The 19,054-nt window shown below is 37.9% G+C and overlaps 1 long non-coding RNA gene across 1 annotated transcript in view; it reads left to right on the top strand.

The window, feature by feature from the left end:
• The window catches only part of LOC134729212 (uncharacterized), an 83,830-nt gene extending 70,715 nt beyond the window's left edge, over nt 1-13,115 (top strand). Inside the window, exon 2 of the long non-coding RNA XR_010110097.1 lies at nt 11,535-13,115. This is a non-coding gene — a long non-coding RNA (uncharacterized LOC134729212). The remainder of the gene's footprint in view (nt 1-11,534) is intronic.
• Nucleotides 13,116-19,054: the final 5,939 nt, after the last annotated feature.

Genomic DNA, 19,054 nt, shown 5'->3' with positions numbered 1-19,054 from the left:
TTCTGCCACTTTCTCAGCATAGAGGATATTGTATGTTTTTTCTTATTGGTTCTATTGATGTAATGTTATATATTCATGATTTAATAAATTAAACTGCTCATGAATTCATGCAAATAGGTTTTTCTCGGGAATTCATGAGACAGGTGTCAATCAGTTTTGAAGTTTATTTTGCCAAGGTCGAGGATGTGACCAGGAGACAGGTCTGTGCCTTTCTTGAAAGATGATTTTGATGGCTTCAATATTTAACGGGAACAAGTGGACTGGAGGGGAGGGAAAGAGAGTATGGTTACATTATGGAATCCACGTGTTGCAAGATAAAGGAGCAGGTAAGGGAATGGTCAATTTTGTATTTGTCTGGAGCTCAGTAAATCCACACTTTATATAAGATAAGGTGGAGATAGAGTAGCTACCTGTGGAAATATTTAACCTTTTATCTGTACCTCTCTGCTTAGGAACAAAAGGAAAGGCAGCTTCTTTGTAGGTCTCAGCTTTCAGCCTGATTTTTAATTTTGGCAGAGTGAATTGGGGTCCCAAGTTTTATTTTCCTTTCACATTTCGAACTCAGTCTTCTAGAATTTTACCCACTATTTTTACATCTACACTTACATGTGAATTTGGTCTTTAGTTTTGTGTGTTCTCATTATCACAATTTTATGTGAGAATTTTGAAAGCTTAGTAAAATGAATTGGGTTTCCTTAATTGTCTATGCTTTGGGGCATAATTTATATATTAGAAGCATTATCTGTTCCTTGAAGATTTCAAGTAACTGACTCGGAAAACCATCTTTATATCTAACTCACTGAGCCCCTTAGCAATGAACACGTTTAATGATCAGATCTAAGAGGAATACAATACCAATTATGTAGTCATTCTGCTAAAAATGCATAGCTGAAATCTAATCATGATGACATAGAATACAAACAAATTAAGGGACAGTATGCAAAATAAACAGTTGAAATATACTTTTCAAAAATACCTGTGCCACGAAAGACAAAAAAAAATTAAAGAACTTTTCTAAATTCAAGGACACTAAAGCGACATGAAAACTAAGGGCAATGTATGATCCTCAGTTGGAGCCTGGATTAGGAAAAATGGCTGTAACAGATATTATTGAACAATCGGCAAATTTTTAATATGACTGTAGGTTAAATAATAGTATTACAGCTGTGTAACTTACCTGATTTTGGTAATTATGCTGTGGTTATGTAAGAGAATGCCCTTGTTCTTAGGTGATGTTCTCTGAAGTATGGAGAGTTAAGGAGAAAAATGGTCATAAGGAACAACTCTTTTTTACTTTTAGACAATCAAATTAACGCCATTGTAATTACACCAACTCAATTGGAATTGACACAAATATTTTTCCAGACACAACAGAAACTCACTAAATCTAAGTGTTTATTATGAATTTTTAAAATCTCATTAATAAAGCATTAGATTATTTCATACATCATTTATATAATTATTTATAATCTCTGTATTTTCATGCTAGAATTTTGATAGGGCTATAACAAGTAGTAAATAATACAATTGGATTCTGCATATCTCTCATAGTTTTGGCCAACACAGATATTAAAATCATGCTAATGACATAGTTACATTGTGTCATGTATGTGGGCCCTTTCTTTTAGAAGGAACTCTAAATAAACTCAGAGTGTGTGCATCTGAAACCTACAATGAATCTGGAATGTAAATGGCTGTACCCCTCACTGTTTACTGGCCAACTGTTTACACAGCTCATGAAAAAACACATGTATGTGCCCATTCAAATGTTTTTAATCCGAGAAAATTGTCAGAAATAAGCTGGAAGCATTTCTTCCTGAAGACAAAGTCTGAGGGTGGTGACCTGTAGAGCGAGAAGACGTTGATCTACTATCTTCCAAGTGCAAGATTCTGGGCTAATGAGACAGCTCAGGTTGAGTTTCAGTGCCCAGGCAGCAGGCTGAGATGGGGCCTCACTCTTCTGTGGAATCCATTTATTTACATGCATCTTGCTATGTTTACAGATGGGCAGCAGATTAAAAAAACACCATAAGTAAGCCTAAAGGTACTTAAGAAGAGTACTATATTAGTTGAATAATAAAACTGAGTAAATTTTAGAATGTAACTTAGATAAATTGGGGTTAATAAAGAAATGTCTAGGTATTAAAAATTGTTTTCACCAGGCGCGGTGGCTCACACCAGTAATCCCAGGACTTTGGGAGGCCGAGGCGGGCAGATCACCTGAGGTCAGGAGTTTGAGACTAGCCTGCCCAACATGGTGAAACCCTGTCTCTACTAAAAATACAAAAATTAGCCAGGCGTGGTGGCAGCTGCCTGTAATCCCAGCTACTCGGGAGGCTGAGGTAGGAGAATTGCTTGAATCCGGAAGGTGGGGGTTGCAGTGAGCTGAGATCGCGCCATCGCACTCCAGCCTGGGCAACAAGAGCGAAACTCTGTCTCTAATAAATAAATAAATAAGTAATTGTTTTCACCTAGATGTCTTGGAATTTTATGGAGAAATTCTCAAGATTTGCCTGTGTAAATCCATGACTTCCCAGTTCTCATGCTCTGCATGGGCAATGTTGGACCAATTATATCACCCAGACACAATATGCAGCTTCCTTCATGTCTGTCTGGCTCTGCTGTCTTTCCTGGAAAACTCTCTCTCTGCCCCATCTCAAGGCAGACGCAATCTCTCTTGACCAGTTTCTTGATATACATAGAAACTATTTTAAAACCTATTAACTGAGAAAATATATATGTCAACTCACACGTCACTCACAAATATACAAACCTTCGCTTTTACCATTTAATAAATTATATGCAGAAACTTAATAAAATCAGAGAAGACAGAGCAGAAAACAAAATCAGTTTTGTTTTGTGTTTTATTTTTATTTATTTATTTTGAGATGGAGTCTGTCTTTGTGGCCCAGGCTGGAGTGCAGTGGCACAATCTCGGCTCATTGCAACCTCTGCTTCCCGGGTTCAAGCTATTCTTCTGCCTCGGCCTCCCGAGTAGCTGAGACTACAGGCACATGCCACCAGACCTGGCTAGTGCCCAGTACTTCGGGAGCCCGAGGAGGGCGGATCACGAGGTCAGGAGTTCTAGACCAGCCTGGCCAATATGGTGAAACCCCGTCTCTACTAAAAATGCAAAATCAGTTTTTAAAATCTCAGGGTAATCAGGAAGGCCAGGAAGAGTGAGTGGGATTACAAGTGTCTGAAAACCAAGGATTGTGAGCAATAAAAAAGTGGAGAGATCCAGGCCAGATGCCAGCAGGGATGGGGAGAAATTCTACCCAAAATCTGGTGGGTGCAGAAACACATCTACTCATGCCTAATAATTTTTTTATTTGTTTCACTCCTAGCACTTTGGTCTACCTGATGCTTTCTAACATCTAACACAGATCCTCAGTCACCATTCCCAGTCCATTATTCCCCTGCCCACCCTCTTTTCACCTGCAGGACAACCTCTCCCCTCCATGCCCCAATATTCTCCTCCATCCCATTCACCCTTTGAAACGAGCCGATAAACTAATCACAGTGGCATTGTGGCTGTTAAGGCTCGGTGCAATAGCTTCCTGGGGTGTTGTGTTTTAATAGAGAACAAGAAGCCTTCTGATAAGAGAATACATCCCCAACTGTGGCATTTCCAATAAGATACTGCAGGAAGAGGATATATTTTTCAAGAACAGCAAGCATCCCGATGGCTCCCATCTGCCTGGTGAGCTGCTTCTCTGCCTTCGTCTCAGGTTGGCCCTGCCTGTGTTCCCCCAGTGTCATTGCCTGCAGTCAATCTCCCTTCTAAATAAATCCCAGAACTAGCTATGTCTTTGTCCTTTTCTGACATCTGAAGACTGGCATGATCTGAAAGGAATCTATGCCCTCTCGCCTCAAACACTGTCTAAAAGCAAATATCTAAAAATATCTAAAAGCAAATTCCTGCATCCCTAGAAATCTACCATGGCAAAACACACACACACACACACACACACACACACACACACACACACACATATGATTGTAGGACCAAAATAAAAAATCTAAGGCATTTTTCCTTGGTGGTACCCATTGGGTTAATCAAATTTCATCTAAAATAAGTCATCGCGACCCCCAGGCAGTCACCAGGAAGAAATTTAAGTTCAGTAGTGATTCAGAATCAGAGGATAAACACAAACATGTGTCTTTGGCACACAGAGAAAGCCTGGGGACAGGATGTGGTTGCAAAAGGAATATTTCCCCTTTAAGCCACTGTTTTTGTGAGACTTTTGGTAAGAAAAGATTAAGAAGTAATTTTCCTCTGAGGACTTACAGGAAATAATTTATGAACGTAAATAGCTACCAATGTTACTGAAAGTTAGAGGATGCTTAGGTTTGTTAGTTGTCATTAGTGTAATAAGAACAGACTTATAGACAGTTCACAATATTACAAAGTAAGTTAAATAAATTAAATGCCCTATTAACACTGCATTTCAATGTAATGTTTCCTTGTTATTACCATAGCAAATAATAATGCAAAAAATTATTCCTAGAGGATTCTTTCTAGGTTGCAGACCAAAAAAAGGTGGCGGCGGTCAGGGGAGCTTATAGAAGAAAAATAAACTTAAGAAATAAATACCTAAGTTTATAGTTTGAGCATTTGGTTAAATAGTGGTGTAATTTACCAAAATCTAAAGTAGGGAAGATGGGCAAGAACAGGTTAGGGAGCAGGATGGTGAGGATTAAGGCAGATTCTGCTTTGGACATGTTCTGTGTGAACTGCCTATAGAAAATTCAAAAAGAGAGGTCAAGTACACAGCTGGGTATACAAATTTAGAACTCTGTAGAGGTTTAGGCAAGTGACATCAATGTAAAAGTCATCCATATATAAATAGTATTAAAGTAAAGGGACAAAAATGAAGACAGAGAAAGATCCTGGCCAAGACCTGGGGTTCATTGCAGTGTATCTGTATTATTCTGTTCTCACCCTGCTAATAAAGACATACCCGAGGCTGGGTAATTTAGAAAGGTAAAAGGTTTAATTGATTCACAGTTCCACATGGCTGGGGAGGCCTCACAATCATGATGGAAGGCCAATGAGGAGCAAAGTCACCTCTTACATGGTGGTAGGGGAGAGAGAGTTTGTGTAGGGGAACTCCCCTTTATAAAATCATTGGATCTCCTGAGACTTAATCACTATCACAGCACAGGAAAGATCCGCCTCCCCATGATTCAACTACCCTCCACTGGTCCTTCCCACCACACGAGGGAATTATGGGAGGTACAATTCAAGACGAGATTTGGGTGGGGATGCAGTCAAACCATATCAGTATCCATATAAACATAGCGCACAAGGAGAAGCCACAATAAAACTTTTTTTTTTTTTTTTTTAGATGGAGTGTTACTCTGTCATCCAGGCTGGAGTGCAGTGGCACAATCTCCGCTCACTGCAACCTCCGCCTCCCAGGTTCAAGCGATTCTCCTGCCTTAGCCTCCCGAGTAGCTGGGATTACAGACGCATGTCATCATGCCCGGCTAATTTTTGTATTTTTAGTAGAGACGGGGTTTCACCATTTTGCCCAGGCTGGTCTCGAACTCCTGACCTCAGGTGATCTGCCCGCCTTGGCCTCCCAAACTGCTGGGATTAGAGGCTTGAGCCACCACGCCCGGCCAACAAAACCTATTTTGCCTGTTAAGGAGTTCTCAGCCGTCTTCAAATCATTAGATTCAAGGATCAGTTGGCACCTCAGGAACCCTCAAAATGGATAATGGGCAAGAGTTTAGTGAAAGAGTTAGTTACCAGTATGTGATTTGGTTAACAACAACAGGGCAGGGCAAAGCACCACGTTTCTGCAAACACTACCAGCCAGGGCCTGAAGGGGCTGCAACAGAAGGAAGTTGTCATCCAGGACCCAGCCAGAACCGCAGCCACGGGAGAGGTGTCCTGCAAGGGATGTGCTCCTCAGGACATGAGCACAGCCACTGCAGAGCCCCTGGACCTCCAGCTTCTCTATCTCCTCAAGTCTCCTCTTCACCAAACCCAGCGGAGATCAGCGCACAAGGCATTGCCAAGATGGTCCCGGAAATCATTCTCCCGGGGGACAAGGCCAGGGAGAATAGATGTGGATGGGGAGACAGAGAATCCCCAGCATATATTATTGGTGTAAATAGTTACAATTGACCATATGTAGGTGATTACTGTCAGAAAGTGGACGCTTATATGTTGTTCAGTCTTTGCCATTCAAATGGCAAACTTTTCAAACTGGAGCACAGTCATCTAGCTCAGTTTTGCCTGTAATTATCTTTCTCTCTGAGGCAGCATCTGTACCATACCTTGCTTCCCACGTCCATTTCCATCCACCAGGGCAACACGGGCCCCATGCTTGTTTGTCAGAGGTTCACTCCGTGGGGCGTCATGTCACGTGGAGCTCTGGACAGGGCGAGGCCCCTGAGGCTCTGACTCTTCTCTGCCCACAGCCCTGGGCTCTCCACAGGCCCTGTGCCTCGGGGCCACGTGTCCTCATCCAGCCTCGCAGCCAGGAACTGGAAACTCCCTCAGATTAACATCAAGTTCAATGCCAAATTCCTGGGAAAAAGCCCAGGAAACCATGAGTGTCTCCCAGGGTCCTGAGACTGAACAGAGTGACTCGCAGAGACCCACTGTCTTTTGCTTCCACGCCCCCACCCCCAGGGCTTTCTTGGCACCCCAGGGATTTATCTCCATCTGACCTTATCTTTCACACAGTTGTTCTGACTCATACTCCTCTTGGTGTTTACAGATCCCTCCATGACATGTAGTATTTATTTTTTACACAGATTGTTCTTTAACTTTAAATCTAATTTAAATTTAACTAGCCGTGTGGCCACCGTATTGGGCAGTGAGGGCTTAGGCAGTCTCACTCACTAGCTGCGATGTTCACACCTGCCCCAAGAAAATCTCATTTTTTAATGGAAAGAAGTTAACAATTAACAAGTTAATCTTGTTCAGGTACTCTGCTGAGTGCCACTGTATACGTTATCTCATTCAAAACTCACCTCAGCTTCGTGACTAAAGAAAGTGAGGTTTGTCAAAAATCTCACTTTTTGAAGTGAGTTAGTGATGAAGGTTGGATTTGAACTCAGATATACGTTGTATCTTTTTAAGTTAGGTTTTTTTGTTCTATTTTCCCAGGGTTGCCATATAGTATAGTAGTTAAGATCCGAGCTTTGGAGGCAGGTAGGTCAGTTCTGCATATTAGTTACTTGTGGCCTTGGGTTAGTTATCCAACCTGTCTAAAGCATCCTTTCTTCATTTGCAAAGAGGAGATAAAACAAGTAGCTCCTTTACATATTATGTGTGTTATATAACATTCTAGGTGTATTTCATGATGTAATACTTATATGCAGAACTTAACAATTTAATATTATTGTTAGTTATATGTAAAAAGTCATTTCAAATCATTCTTTAATTTAATCATTAAAGGAGAATCCCAAGGGCCTCTACCCAGCCACAATTTCTTGAACTCCTTGGAGATGATGGTTAAGAAGAAAGCATAATGCTCTCTATCTCATTTGATAAAAATCTTCAACAAGGGAAAAAATAAAAGCCTCTCTTGGCTCTCAAAGCATTTTTTCAGTTGTTTAAAATTTATGGTTCAAGGGTTGTTTGGTTTTGCCTGCCATAATAATCATGGGAGGGTGTAAGATTTCAACAACTATCTGCCATGAAGGCAAACATTTTCCTGTGTGCCAGGCCCTGGCTGATCGTGACAAGACACAGAGCTTTGAGTCTCAAATCAAGAGGTCACTGGAGCTTTAGCAGTCACCTGCAGCCACTGGGAAATGTGGTCTCAGAGTCCTAGGATTGCTCTCAGGAGAAGAAATCTTAAAGATTAGTCTTTTCAATCCCCTCACCCCGAAAGCCAAGGATGCAAGCACATAACATTTAAAAAAATATTTGGCCCTGTGTTACTGTTCTGTCAAATATCAGGCATTACCAATATTTTACATTAATTCCATTATTTTTTTCCAGAAGATTGTATCACAGTTAGCTAGACATATATCCATGATGGTATAATCCTGTTGACTCCTATTAAATTCTGGGAAATTGCTGACTGTTCTTCAGAAAGCCAAGAGTATTTCTCATGTGAGGGTTTTCTAAACAAACTCAACTGAGATTTTCACAGTTCATGTGTCAGGTGGTTATGTGGAAGAGTGCAAGGATCAAATAGCCCACAATGCCTCTGACCGGCCCACAACATATGTAGCTTTGATATAACTCAAGGACAGTGGGACGTTGGCAGGGTGGCAAGGGACAGTCACTGTGCTATACAGTGTAAAAAATTTCAAAAGTCAAATTTCTCTTTTGTCAGTTTCAAAATGACTGGCTGACTCATGCTAGTTCAATGGGCTAAAAAAGCCACAAAAATCTCAAAACTGTTGCTGATTCAGAGCAAAATGATGGTCTACAGCCTTTCTAGAGATAGGGCTTAAATTTGTGGAACATGTCTGTTATGATGGGTGATAATCTTGATCACATTTAACATTAAAAGTAGATTTATGAGTGATGATGTAAGAAGATGCTGAGCAGGAAGGAACCCTGAGACTGGAGCTTCAGATGCTTGAGGATGAAGTGAATGGTCCTTTCATCCTTGCCTGGAGTGTCTCTGTCCCTCTCTCCACATGGAGACAGGTGACAGTAAAAGAAAAGCCCTGAGGTTTGCTAGGAGCTGGGGTCAGGTGCATCCTAAGATCTACCTCTTCCTGTCACCTTCTGAACATTTTTTATTAGTGGAAACATTATTTTTCTTCCATACAATGAAGTCAGTATCTTTTTTATTTTTTATTTTATTTTATTTTATTTTTTGTGAGATGGAGTCTCGCTTTGTCATGCAGGCTGGAGTGCAGTGGCACAATCTCAGCTCACTGCAACCTCTGCCTCCCGGGTTCAAGTGATTCTCCTGCCTCAGCCTCCAGAGTAGCTGGTACTACAGGTGTGTGCCATCACACCTGGCCGTAGAGATGGGTTTTCACCATGTTAGCCAGAATGGTCTTGATCTCCTGACCTCGTGATCCACCCGCCTAGGCCTCCCAAAGTGCTGGGATTACAGTCATGAGCCACCCCGCCCGGCCAAAGTCAGTATCTTAATTTAAAACCAGTGTTTGTGGTTCTGATTCAACTGCTACAGTTCCTCATGCAGTTTGAGAACAGAGGAATACACGTTCTGTTGCTATGACAAGATTAATAATAATAAAGAAAGATCTATTACTAACACAATAGTGGTCCAAGTCTTGGAGAAAGTTTTGCAGATTGGAGTTAAATTTAATGCAATTTAATCTGATAATTTTTTTAACTTACTGCTGAATATGGGTCCAGTCATTTACCAGAAAAGTCAGAAAGACAGGAATAAAAAAACCAAAGGTATTTGGCAGGATAAATTATCAACTGGAACACAGGCTTTTAGTAATAGATCAGAACAACACATGGAGGGAGTATCAGTTTCTCACAGCAGTCTTTTCATAGAAAAAATGGTCAGGTGCTATCAAACTTTCACCAAACATGGTGACTATGCCATACTGGGAAGGATGGCAAGCTTCAGAAACTACTGCCATGTTAAAAGATGAAGGTACTCCTAGTGATGTTGAGGAAGATATCATTTTGGAAACAAACAAATTAACAAAGATATCCAGTGACACTATGATATTGCAAATACTTTCACCATTTTTGCTAGTTGGTTTTGGAATATTTTCAGTTGGCATTATGTTAGATATAGTACAACACTGAGAAATTTCAATGGTTTGAGACTTGAGGAGATGTTGGGATGAGGTCAATACATTTTGCATGTAGAGTGGACATAGATCTTTGGGGATCAGAGCATGGACTGTGGTAGACAGAATATGCCATCCTCCAATGATGTCCATGCCCTAATCCCCCAGAACCTATGAATATGTTACCTTACATGGCACAGGGGCCATGTTGATGTGATTAATTTAAGGATTGGAAGTAGGAACATTATCCTGCATTGTCTGCATGGGTCCAGTGGAATCACAAGGTCCCTTATAAGAAGGAGGCAAAAGGGTCAGAGTAAGAGAGATGTGATGATGGAAGCAAAGATCAGAGAGATTTAACATACTACACTGCCAACTCTGAAGATGGAGGTAGGGGCCATGAGCCAAGGAATGCAGGTGGCCTCTAGAAGTTGGAAAAGGCAAAGAAACAGTTTTCCCCTACAGCCTCCTGAAGGAATGCAGCCCTGCTGACACCTTAAATTTAGGACTTCTGATCTCTAAAATTGCAGTATAATAAATTTGTGTTGTTTTAAGTTACTAAGTTGGTGGTAACTTGCAATAGCAGCAATGGGAAATTAATACGAAGTGTTCAGAAAGGTTACAGAAGTTTTCATTTTAATTTCTGCACTTCTTGTTCTCCATGAAAACTTGGAAATGACATTGGCATCAAGGTTAACCACTGCAGTAAATGTAGGGAAGATGGATTCACCCGTTGAAAAGTAGAACCTAGGAATTGGCAGTTTGGCCTTAAAGCAGATTCCGGCAACTGTAGTGGGTTTTCTTGCAGCTGTAGCAGCAATTATTTTGGGCTGGATTCCAGAGGGAAAATAAAACTTTGATCATTCCATCATTTTGTGCTCTAACAGAGAGAAAACTACCTTCCATGCATCTCTTCTGCAGAGAATAATAATAGTTTAGGTTATTGTTGGTTCAAAGAAGAATGGTATAAATTCTGTTAATGTCACTACAGCCATTGCTGCTAGTTTTGGCAACCTTACAACTCTATTTTTATCTTGAATAAGTCAGAGTCTAATACTCCTGTCTTGAGACTTATTACTACGTATTAGTTGGTGCCTTTTTCTCTGCCCTAACTCCCATCTGAATTGTAATGACTGCCAAACATTCAACCACATTGGCAGTTCTCCAATCGGTCTCAGGGCCTGCCCTAAGAGCCAGGATTGTAAGTGGCACTGGGCCTTACTCTGGAAACATGTGTATCTGACCCAATGTAATTAGGATTATTGCTATATACTAATAATATTGGTAGTAGTTGGGCGGTTGTTGATGCTAGCAGGATTTCTACCTAACTCAATTTGCGTAGCACCCACGATAATTGTCTGATGAACTCAAAGGTTGTTATTACCCACTTAGGACATTTTTGTTCCAAAAGTAATAGGTCTTCTGAAGTTTTATTGATTTTAGTGATTCCAGGGCATTTTATTCCTTTACACTTTCACTTGTTAAAAAAAAAATCCTACTTCTTCAACTGTAATCTTCACAGTAATTTACTTATTTGCTTCTGTGTCACAGGTATTTACCTTGTTATGAATTTCTGACAGGATAGCCCATCACTTCTGGAATCAAGAAAAGAACCCTGATAATTTCTTCATCCCATATCTTTTTTTTTTTTTTTTGATACGGAGTCTTGCTCTGTTGCCCAGGCTGGAGTGCAGTGGTGCAATCTCGACTCATTGCAAGCTCCGCCTCCCGAGTTCACGCCATTTTCCTGCCTCAGCCTCCCGAGTAGCTGGGACTACAGGTGCCCGCCACCATGCCCGGCTAATTTTTTTTTTCTTTTGTATTTTTAGTAGAGACGGGGTTTCATCGTGTTAGCCAGGATGGTCTCGATCTCCTGACCTCGTGATCCACCCGCTTTGGCTTCCCAGAGTGCTGGGATTACAGGCGTGAGCCACCGCGTCCAGCCTCTTCATCCTGTATCTTATGGAATTGGTTGATCTGTCTGGGTCAGCTTTATTAGCCTTAAGTGTTTATTTTCAGTGGTTTGTTAAGAGACTGAGATCAAGATGTTAGGGACTAATAAATCCTGCTAAATCTTCTCAGATGATCAAGGAGAAAAACGTACAGCTCCTTGCCAAAAATTTTAAGCCAATAATTTGTCTTTTTCCAGGAAAGATTTGGTTGGCCCAGATTAAATTAAATGACCTTCTCTTCTTTAAAGAAAGGAATTGGTGTTGAACTATAATGAATAGTATTTGTGATGCCTTTCATAATATAAATGATAATTTGACATTGACAAGGATACAAATTTCAATCTCTGGAATTAATTAAATGGGAAAGGATACAGGATTTTGCAATGAATAATTTTGGAACCACACACATAGAAGAAATGTACTTTATCATTGTTTAATTTGTAATGTAAGGTTAGGAGAAATAGACCTCGAGTTTCACTTTCCTTATCTTACAGATGTATTGTACTTCAAAGCAAACTATAAAAATAAGGAGGCCAAGCCAAGCTTTTTTACCTTCATGCCAACTGAGGATAAATTAAACAATTGCTGATTAACAAAAAAATAGTTAAGTTTCGCTAACCTAAAAAATGTTCTGCTGAGTAAAAGATAAACTCTGTTTCACCTGCATCTATCAATTGCCATGAAAGACTTCATGGAAAGCTGCACTTTTAATTTTTTTTAAATTGATACAGGGTCTTGCCTTGTCTCCTAGGCTGGAGTACACTGGCATGATCATGGCTCACACAGCCTCAACCTTCTGGGCTCAAACAATCCTCCTGCCTCAGCCTCCCCAGTAGTTGGGACTACAGGCATGTTCCTCATGCCCAGCTAATTTTTTATTTTATGTAGAGACAGGGTCTCCCCATGTTGCCTGGGCTGCTCTCCACCTCCTGGGTTCAAGAGATTCTTCTGCCTCAGCCTCCCAAAGTACTGGGATTACAGGCATGAGCACCGTGCCTGGCCGAAAGCTGCACTTCAAATATAGAATGCCCTTGAGAGATCTTTAATTACAGCAAGGGCTCATTTTTGATTATTGATTTGTAAAATTATAATTGATTTTTTCCCCTGAAAACTTTTAAGTAGTCAAAAACAGAAGATAACCTGAGCTGTGCTCATAGAGACAGTATGGCATGAGAAGTTGTGCATATGTGCATGAATAGATGTGTGTGTGCATGCTTTTAACAGAGAGAAAGAGATTAAAAATGTTGCTTTTGTTGTAAAATTAAACCTTGGATTGATGATAGCAAAGATCTTAGTGCTATTGGAATAGCATCATTATGAAATTATTTCTTCACACTTATCATTGGTATGCTTTTGTCATTTGTCTAAAAATTTTGCTATTGGCCAGAATGTAATATTTGTTATCTGTGTAATCAATAGTTTCTTCTAATTAAAAATAAACTATACCATTTAATATAACCAAAATATAAACAAGATTTATAATGAGCAAGTGATTTATTTGCTTTTGAAAGAAGTCCATAAAACTCTTAGCTTACCCTTCTTTAAAAGAAAAATTGGTAGTTCTTCTCTACTATTGTACGTGCCTACAAACATCATTTATTTGCACACACTTGTTTCCAAGCAGGGGTTCTATCATACACTTCTATGTTTTTCCAGTACCTTTTAAAAAAACTCTAATCTATATTCTAAACACTTGAACCAACAAATTAATTATTTAGTAGTTAAGCATTTTATATAATGCCTAGTTCATTTTTTAAAAATACAGTAGGGGTTGTTTAGGTCCATTAATCAAATAAAGGAAAGAAAAAAAAATCATGTTAACTTATATTCTTGTGGTACAAGTTTTGTGTTAATGTCGGCATTATCTAAATAGTAGGTTGTTTATATTGAACAAAGTGTGCCTGTTAAACTCTTTAAAATAAGGAAAATATGTTTTAAAGTTTATATTTTTGCTTATTTTTAAACTTTAAGTATTCCACTCTCTGTCTTGTAATGAAGCTTCCAAGACAGAAAACAAATTTAATAATAAATTTTTTCCTCTAGAAAGTTATAATGTTGTATAGTAAACATTCTTATAAAATAATAATGAAGTTTAAGTTAATGAATATTTATCTTTTTACCTAATAGATTTCTTTTTTTTGAACAGTTTTGAATTTGAGTTCTTATTGCTCTACATTCTCACCAGCCTTTGGTGTTGTTAGTTTTTTGGATTTTGGCCATTCTGATAGGTATACAATGGTCCAGGCTCATTATCTCTTATCTGAAATGCTTGAGACCAGAAGTGTTTCAGATTTTGGACCCTTTTGGATACTGGAATGTTTGCATATACATAATGAGATATTCTGGGGATGGCACTCACGTCTAAACAAGAAATTCATTTATATTCCATATATACCTTTTATACACATAGCCAGAGGGCAATTTTATACAAACTTTTAAATAATTTTGTGCATGAAACAAAGTTTGTTTACATTGAACCAGTAGAAAGCAAAGGTGTCACTATCTCAGCCATCCATGTGGGCAACCTGTGGTCACTATCTCAGCCACGATGTAAACAGTAGTTTATTTTTCTGTTTCTTCAGGTCATTTAGGGTGGTTATTCCATTGCTGTTTCAATTTGCACTATCCTAATAACATAGGATGTCAAACTTTTTTAATATGTTTATTAACCATCTGCATATCTTCTCTAGTGAATGTATATTCAGATCTTCTGCCCATTTTAAAATTGGGTTGTTTGGTTTCTTATTGTTGAGTTTGAAGAGTTCTTTGTATGTTTTAGATAACGGTCCTTCATCAGATGTGCCTTTTGCAAATATGTTCTCCAGCTCTTTGCTGCTTCTCTCATTCCCTTATCAAAACTTTTGCAGAGCAGAAATTTTGAACTGTAATAGAGTCCAGATTGTCAATGATTTCTTTCATGGATTGTGCCTTTGATGTTGTATTTTTAAAGTCTTCATCATGCACAAAGTCATCTGGATTTTCTCTTATATTATCTTCTAGTAGTTTTATAGTTTTGCATTTTACATGTGGATCGATGGTCCATTTTGAGTTAATTTTTTGTGAAGGGTATAAAGTCTGTGTGTGGATTCATTCTTTTTACGTGTTGATGTCCAGTTGTTCCGGCACCATTTGTTGAAAAGACTATCTTTGCTCCACCATATTGTCTTTGCTTCTTTGTCAAAGATTAGTTGACTTTATTTATGTGGGTCTATTTTGGGGCTCTCCGTTCTGCTCCACTGATGCATTTGTCTAATATTTTGCCAATACCACATCATTTTGATATCTGCTGCTTTGCAGTAGGTCTTAAAGTCAAGTAATGTCAGCCTAACAACTTTGTTCTTCTCTTTCAGCATTTTATTGGCTACTCTGAGTCTTTTGCCTCTCCTTATGTACTTTAAATCAGGTTTAAATGTCCACAAAGTAACTTGCTGAGATTTTGTTTGGAATTGCATTGATTCTATAGCTCAAGTTGGGAAGAACTGGCATTTTGACAATATTGAGTATTTCTATGCATAAATATGGAACATCTCTCCATCTATTTATTATTTGACTTCTTTCATCAGAGTTTTGTAGTTTTCCTCATACAACTCTTACAATATTTTGTTACATTTATACTTAAGTATTTTATTTTAAGGATCCTAACTAAATGGTATTATGTTTTTAACTTCAAATTCCTATTGTTTATTGCTTGTATATAGAAAAATATTGACGTTTGTATATTAATCTTGTATCCTACAATCAATATAATGCCTTATTAATTTCAAGAATGTTTTGGTTTGTCAATTCTTTTGGATTATCTACACAGAAAATTATGTAATCTTCAAACAAAGAAGAGTTTTATTTTTTCCTTCCCAATCAGTATACCTTTTATTTTATTTTATTTTCTAATAACATTAGCTAAGATTTCCCGTATGATGTTGTAAAGGACTGGTGAGAGGAGACATCTTTGCTTTGTTTCTGATCTTGGCAGGAAAACTTCTTGTTTCTTACCATTATAAGTACTTAATATTAAGCACCATTAAACAGCTGTAGGCTTTTGTAGCTGTTCTTTATCAATATGAGGAAGTTCCTTTCTATTCCAAGTTTGCAGAGCACTTTTATTAAGAATGGGTGTTGAATTTCATCGAATCTCTTTTCTGCATCAATTAACATGATCATGTGATTAATATGCTTTAGTCTGTTGATGATTTGTATTAATTAACTTCTGAATGTTAATCTTGGGATAAACTCCACTTGGTTGTGGTCAATAGTTCTTTTTATAGTTATACTTATCCAATAATAGTTCATTGTTTGATTCAATTTGCTAATAATTTGTTGAGAATTTTTGCATCTATGTTGAGAAGAGATTTTTTCTGAAGGGTAATACTGGCCTCATAGAGTGAGTTAGTTAATATTCCCACTGCATCCGTCTTCTAGAAGAGAATGTAGAGAATTGGTATAATTTCTTCCTTAAATGTTGGTAAAATTCACCAATAAATTCATCTAGGCCTAGTGTTTTCTGTTTTGGAAAATTAATAATTATTGATTCTTTAGTAGATATAGGCCTGCTCACACTGCATATTTTTTTCTTGTGTGACTCTAACAGATTATGTCTTTCAAAAAATTGGTTAATTTCATCTAAGTTATCAAATTTGACATCAGGCATAGAGTTGTTTATAGTATTCTTTATTATCCTTTGATGTCTATGGGATTTATAGTGTTACCCCTTGCATTTCTGGCAGTAATCTGTGCCTTTTAGTCTTAGTTATCACAGGTAGACACATCAATTTTATTGATCTTTTCAAAAAACCAGCTTTTGGCTACATTGATTTTCTCTATTGACTTCTTGTTTTCAGTTTATTTGACTACTGCTCTAATTTTTCTCCTTTCTTTTCTTCTGCTTATTTGGGATTTAATCTGCTCTTCTTTTTCTAGTTTCCTATAGCAGAAGCTTAAATTATACATTTTAGATTTTTCTTCTTTTTTAATATATGCATTCAATGCTATAAATTTCCTTCTAAGCACTGCTTTAGCTACATCCCACAAATTTTGATAAGCTGTATTTTCATTTAGTCCAAAGTATTTTGTTTCTCTTGAGATTTCTTCTTTGATGCATATGTTGTTTAGAAGTATGCTGTTTAATCTCCAAGTATTTGGGGATTTTCCAGATATTTTTCTGTTATTGATTTCTAGTTTAATTCCACTGTCATCTGAGACAACACATTGGATGATTTCTATTCTTTTAAACTTGCCAAGGTGTGTTTATCTTCCAGAATATGGTCTGCCTCGGCAAATGTCCCATGGAAGCTTGAGAAGAATGTGTATTCTCCTGCTGTTAGATCAAGTAGTCAGTAGATTTCAATGTCAACTACCTTTATTGATTCAGACAATTTATGTTTAAAGAGATTATTGATATAGCTGGATTAATGTCTACCATGTTTATTACTATTTTCCTTTTTTAAAATTATACTTTAAGGTCTGGGATACATGTGTAGAATGTGCAGGTTTGTTACAAAGTTATGCACGTGCCATGGTGGTTTGCTGCACCCATCAACCCGTCATCTACATTAGGTATTTCTCCTAATGCTATCCCTCTCCTAGCCCCCAACCCCCGCACAGGCCTGGTGTGTTCTCATTGTTCAAATCCCACTTATGAGTGAGAACATGCTGTGTTTCATTTCCTGTTCTTGTGTTAGTTTGCTGAGAATGATGGTTTCCAGCTTCATCCATGCTGCCTCATGAACATAAGCTCAGATGTGTTTGAAAGGACTTGTACACAGCAAAATACATTTTTATCTTTATTGTTCAGCAGCTACTTCAGAAACCAATGACAAAAGGCCAAATACTTTAACAAAATATATTCTTATTCCTCTAGTCACTTAGAAAATACGGATTACAGAAGCTGACAGTCAGGAATTGTGGATAAGAACCAAAATATATCCACAATGATATCACATCCTAGAGGTTGCAATATGCACTTACATCTAGTTCAAGTTCACCTTCAAATAACACTATACTGCTTCACAGGTAGTGTGAGTACCTTATAATAACAAAATTTCCTAATTCTTTCCTTCTGCCCCTTGACTCATTGCTGTTATTCACGTCATTTATACATCAAATATTGTAATCATTGAATACATTGTCACCACTATTATTCTGACCAAACTCTTATCAATTAAGCATAAAAAAACAAAGTTTTAATTTTATCCTTACTTATTCCTTCTCCATTGCGTTTCATATCTTTATGCAGATTCAAATTTCTGACCTATATCATTTTCCTTTTTCTGAAAAACTTCTTTTAACATTTCTTGCAAGGCAGGTCTATTAGTAATAAATTCCCCAATTTTTGCTTTTCTGAGAAAGTCTTTAGATCTCCTTCACTTTTGAAAGATAATTTCACAGATAACATAATTCTAGGTTGGTAGAACATTTTTCTCTCTCAACATTTTAAATATTTCATTTCACTATTTTCTTGCTTGCATCATTCTTATATTTGCTTCTGTATACATAGGTGGATTTTTTTCCCATCTGGCATCTTTCAAGACTTCTTCTTTATCTCTGATTTTCTGCTATTTGAAAATGATATGCCTAGGTGTCATTTTTGGGGCATTTACCCTGCTTGCATTCTATAAGCTTCCTGAATATGGCCTCAATTTGGGATTATTCTCAGTTGTTATTGCTTCAAATACTGCTCTGTTCTTTCCTCCCTTCTCCTGGTACTCCCATTACATGTATGTTACACCTTTTTTAGTTGTTCCACAGCTTTTAGAAATTCTGTTCCTTTTTTGTTTTAGTTTTTTTTCCTGTTACTTTTAGTTTTGAAAGTTTTGATTGGCACATCTACAATATCAGAGATTCTTTCCTCAGCTGTGTACAGTCTGCTAGTAAGCCCATCAAAAAACATTTTTCATTTCTGCTACATTTTAAATTTTAATGCATAACTTTGCAAATATCAATATAAGCACTCTTCGACTTCAGGGAAAGACACCATGAAATAGCAAAACCCAAAAAAACTCCCCCTTGGTATCCTGTAACATTTAATGAAGCTAGTTATATGCAGGTAAACTCTTCTAATTCAGGTAAGAAAGCATTCAATACTAAGTATCCCAGTGAAAAGAAACACAGACTTGCTTCACTAGTGCCAGACTCAAAGTGAAGATCTGATCAATGCAGGGAGACTGTTAAAGGTGTAGCATGCTGCAAATGACACACAACCATATGTCACATAATGATGTTTTGGTCAATGAGAAAACACATATATGATGGTGGTTCCATAAGATTATAACACCCCATTTGAATACTTACACTTGTGTTCTAACTGCCTGCAGTATCTGGTAGAGTAACATGCAGTGCAGGTTTGTAGCCTGGAGTAATATCGCCTAAGTGTGTAGAAGGCTGTACCATCTAGGTGTGTATAA

The sequence above is a fragment of the Pan paniscus genome, chromosome 17, assembly GCF_029289425.2.
Source record: "Pan paniscus chromosome 17, NHGRI_mPanPan1-v2.0_pri, whole genome shotgun sequence".
NCBI lineage: Eukaryota > Metazoa > Chordata > Mammalia > Primates > Hominidae > Pan > Pan paniscus.
The sequence above is the reverse complement of the archived record's forward strand: the minus strand, read 5'-3'. Positions and strand labels throughout refer to the sequence as shown.